Source organism: Gossypium raimondii, chromosome 6 (genome assembly GCF_025698545.1).
Source record: "Gossypium raimondii isolate GPD5lz chromosome 6, ASM2569854v1, whole genome shotgun sequence".
NCBI classification, from domain to species: Eukaryota; Viridiplantae; Streptophyta; class Magnoliopsida; order Malvales; family Malvaceae; genus Gossypium; species Gossypium raimondii.
This window is the reverse complement of record NC_068570.1, coordinates 29,380,216-29,385,277: the sequence shown is the minus strand read 5'-3', so window position 1 is coordinate 29,385,277 and position 5,062 is coordinate 29,380,216. Positions and strand designations below refer to the sequence as shown.

The 5,062-nt window shown below is 34.6% G+C and overlaps 1 non-coding gene across 1 annotated transcript; it reads right to left on the bottom strand.

The window, feature by feature from the left end:
- Window positions 1-4,955: 4,955 nt before the first annotated feature.
- On the bottom strand, window positions 4,956-5,062 carry LOC128042115 (small nucleolar RNA R71). Its single transcript, XR_008197322.1, has one exon. It is a non-coding gene; the product is annotated as a small nucleolar RNA R71 (small nucleolar RNA).

Here is a 5,062-nt window from a genome sequence, read left to right as displayed (position 1 = left end):
CACACGGGCAGAGAGACGGGCGTGTGTCTCAACTGTGTGTGATACACAACCTGGAGACATGGTTGTGTGTCCCTTGTAGCTTTCAAAGAGTTGCAAGTCAGGCTGTTACGCGACTTAGCACACGACCTGGCACACGGGCGTGTGAGGTCATTTCGAAAGGTACACGGGCATGTGGCTAGGCCTGTGACCCAAGTCAGTGAGTTACATGGGCAGGGACACAGCCGTGTGTCCCTACTTTGAATGTCCACACAACCTAAGAGACAGGCATGTCTCTTAGCCATGTGAGTCACACAGCCTGGCCACACGGTCGTGTGACCCCTGCAGTTTTGAAAATTTTCATTGTTTTCTAAAATTTTTATAAGTTTCTGATTTAGTCCAAACTTGTTTCTAATGTGTTTTTAGGGCCTCAAGGGCTCGTATAAGAGGCGATATGCATGTTATGGAATGGTTTTGTGATGGTCACTAAACTAACAATAAATACGACAAAGGCATTCTTCGAGTGTTTTCTTCAATCTACTCTGATTTCCCCCTTATGTCTTCTTCTAATGGGTATTTATAGACTTCAGAATGCTCAGAAAGACAAAAAATTGGGTTTTTCCATGTATTTGGGAAGTAGGGTGTGATATTGAGACGGGCTGGCACACGGGCGTGTATCCAACTCGTGTGGAAATGCCCAGCCCTTATGGATCTTGAAAACAACTCTTTTTGTCCAATTTTGACTTGTATTTCAATCCTTTCGCTCCCAGATGCTCTCCTAAGTATAGAAACATGAATTTAAAAGATTAGGAGAATCAAATTCACAAACTTGCATAATTAATCATCCAAAAACGCACTAAGAATGGGATTAAAATATGTTACTTTTATAGATTATCATTTTGCTATGATTATTGGTATAAATTGAAATGTTTCTAATTTTTTTTTCGTTTTGAAATAAAAACTTGAATAATGCTTCGTAACCCTATTTCGACGACGGATACAAGTTTAGGGTGTTACACCAATGATAAATTTCTATTTCATGTGACTGTTTGGCCAAAGCAATCACCTTTTCTTTTTCTTTTATTGCAACTAGTTGGTCTTTAACCTCATTGAAATCTTGTAAAAGCAAGTTGATTCTTACCTTACGGTAAGTCTCAACAGGAGCATCAGTGGTTTCATTAAGACTAGATTCATTTACTAACCTGACATTCAATTGTTGAATGCCAAATTTGATCACCAAATTTAATTAGATTCAACATTTAATTTCTAGGGTTTGTATTTGCCTATATATATATGAATTTCATCCAAGAAGAACTTCATTCCAAACCATCTGAAAGGCTAGTAAAGCTTACCTTTGTAACTTTTTTGCTTATTTTTTTTCTTTACATCATTTTGTAATGGCAAGCTCAGACAAGAGAACTAGAGGAAAGCAAAAAATTGAGATTAAGATCATTTAAAATGTAGATGATAGGCTCATCGCATTTTCAAAACGACGCCTAAGAATTTATAAGAAAATTTCTGAGCGCTCCACTTTATGTGGTGGGGATATTCTTTTTATTATTTCCTCATCGGCTGGTAAACATTATTCATTTTGTCATCCTTCTATTGAATCTGTCACTAAACACTGTTCAAACACAAACCAGCCACTTGATGAAACCACTGATGCTCTTGTGGAGACATACCGTAAGGTAAGAATCAAATTGCTTGTACAAGATTTCAATGAGGTCCAAGACCAACTAGATGCAATAAAAGAAAAATAAAAGGTGATTGCCTTGGCCCAACAGTCACATAGAACAAAAATTCGTCATTGGTGGAAAGATCCCATTGATCAACTTACCTGAGGGAGCTCTACAAACAAGACGAACATTTCACAAAGTTTATCAACTTGATCTCTATCACGAGGGACAAGAAGATTGCAACTATTTCCTCACTGTAGGACCCGATGGATGAGGATGTCCCTTCTACCTTTTCTCTTAGATATAGACGTTGCCAATATCGTAAATTAAAACCAGGTAAAGACGTAAAATTCGGGTCATTTCAGATGCTATTGGCAACATCATCATACTTTCAATGGTAGTACAACCTAACTTGTTCTAGAATTTATCAAAATTTGAAAAGAAATAAATTTGATTTCCAGTATTTCCTTATATGCTTTTGGAGCATTATTTTTCTTGATTTATGTAGAAGCCTTTCCTTTTTTAAGCATTCTATTAGTTTTTCCAATGTGAGCTTCTAATTTTACTGAATAACAAGATCGATTTTCGGTACTTTTCAACTCATAATTGACTTAAAATGTACCATAATATCATGTTTTTTTTCATTTTATGGCATATTTTATATAATATATGTACGATCAATAAAACAAGATTTATACTGCATTCAAGAAACATATTTAACTACCTAATTCAAGACTAGATTCATTTACTATCACGATATTCAATTGTTGAATGTCAAATTTGATCACCTAATTTAATTAGTTTCAACATTTAATTTCTAGGGTTTTATTTTCCTATATATATGAATTTCATCCAAGAAGAACTTCATTCCAAACCATCTGAAAGTCTAGTAAAGATTTCCTTTGTAACTTTTCTACTTGTTTCTTGTTTCTTTCGATCCTTTTTGTAATGGCAAGCTCAGACAAGAGAATTAGAGGAAAGAAAAAAAATTGAGATTAAGATCATTGAAAATGTAGATGATAGGCTCATCTTATTTTCAAAATGACGCACAAGAATTTATAAAAAAATATCTGAGCTCTCCACTTTATGTGGTGGGGAGATTCTTTTTATTATTTTCTCACCGAATGGTAAACCTTATTCGTTTGGTTATCCTTCTGTTGAATCTATCACTAAATGCTTTTCAAATGCAAGCCAACCTCTTAATGAAACCACTGATGCTTCTATTGAAACTTACCATAAGGTAAGAATAAACTTGCTTGTACAAGATTTCAATGAGGTCCAAGACCAACTAGATGTAGTAAAAGAAGAAAAAAAGGCGATTGTTTTACCCCAACAGTCACATGGAACAAATATTTTTCATTGGTGGAAAGCTCCCATTAATTAGCTTAATGATAAGCTATGAAAGGAACATTTTTTAATCTCATTCTTAATGCAGTTTTGGATGATTAATTACGAAAATTTGTGAATTTGATGCTCCAAATCCTTTAAATTCATGTTTCTATACGTAGGAGAGCATTTGGGAGCAAAAGGAGTGAAAAAAGAGCTAGAATCGAGCAAATAGAGCTCTTTTTAGGATCCACACGGCCTGGGCATTTCCACACAGGTTGGAGAAATGCTTGTGTGAGCCACTCAGGTTGGACACATGCCCATGTGCTAGCCTGTGTCAATTTTACACTCTGCTTCACAAATACGCAGAAATATCCAATTTTTAGGCTTTCTAAGCATTCTAAATTCTATAAATACCAAATAGAAGAAGACATAAGGGAGCAATCAGAGAAGATCGAATAAAACAGTTGAAGAACACCATCGAAATCAACTCAGAAGTAGATCCCCTGCAAGATTGAAGATCTTCTTTTAATTTCTTTCGAAGTTTTATTGAGTTTCTTTATGTCTTCCGGTTATTCTGACTTTGAGATGTTTTCATTCAGGATTATGAACTAAATTCCCTAGATATCTAGGGAAGATGAAGTTTATGATGAATCATTTTATTTAATTTCTATTTTCTGTGATAAATACTTGATTCTTTTCTCAATTATGTATGCTTATTTCTTGTTTTAGTATTTTTGGGATATTAATTCATGTTTAATGTGCTTATTTTAGTAGAGGAAAAGTATTTGTTTAAGAGTAGATCTAGAATAATTGAGTGGAGTTGCATGCATTCCTAAAAATAGGACGACATAAATCTACCGAATTAGAGTCAAATATAATAAGGGAATCCATAGATCGAGTTAATGCGACGATAGGGGTTTTAATTAGAAAGAGATTTCAATTAATCAACCTAGTGTCAGTTGTTCTTACTCTCGAAAGATATATTAACATAATTTAAGGATTTCTACAGATCAAGACACTAGTGAATAAATCATTTAATTTAGGTTCATAATAAAAGGTGAATCTAGGTGGATTCTTTCCCGGGTATTGTCTTTTTCATTGGTTAATATTTGATTATTTCCTTGATTCATTCTCTGTTGTGTTCGTAGATAAATTAGTTTAGTAATTTTAGACTAAAAACACAATCACTCCAATTTGTAGGCTAAATAATAAGAAGACGGTAATTACTAGTACTTTTAGTCCTCGTGTATACGATATTCTCTACTCATCATAGCTATACTATTGTTCGATAGGTGAGCTTGCCTTTGTCACTTTTATAGTTAGTTTAGTGACCATCAAGTTTTGGGCATTATTGTCGGGGACTAAAATATTAGGAACGTTTTATTTTTATCAATTTAGCCATTTTTTATTTTTTATCTTGTTCTTAGTTTAATTTTTATTTTCTAATTATTCTTTTATTTGCTTCTGGCAGGTTCTTTTAGTTTATGACAAGAAGAAACCTGTCGGGACCATTTTTATTTGACAGCAAATTTGAAAATACAGCTCGTAGAATCCATAGAGAAGCAAGGCAAAGTCGACAGAATATAGTAGACGAACAAGAAGACATTATTACTACGGATATGGGTGATAATCAGAATAATCAGCTACCTCCTACAGTTGCTACAAATCCTGCAAATCCAAATCCTGTTCATCGTACTATGTATGATTATGCCAAGCCCACCCTAACCGGGGTTGAATCGACTATTATGAGACCCACCATTGTTGGAAATACTCATTTGGCTAATTTTCTAGAAATCTGCAATACTTTCAAGATAAATGGCGTCACTGACGACGCCATTCGCCTACGGTTATTCCCTTTCTCATTGAGGAACAAAGCTAAACAATGGTTGAACTCTTTACCATGAGGTTCCATCACTATTGGGCTCAAATGACCAAAAATTCCTACTGAAGTACTTCCTACTGACTAAGACAGCCAAGTTGAGGAATGATATCTCTTCCTTTGTACAAATCAATTTAAAGACGTTATATGATGCATGGGAGAGGTATAAGGACTTATTGCGATGGCGCCCTCACCATGGGTT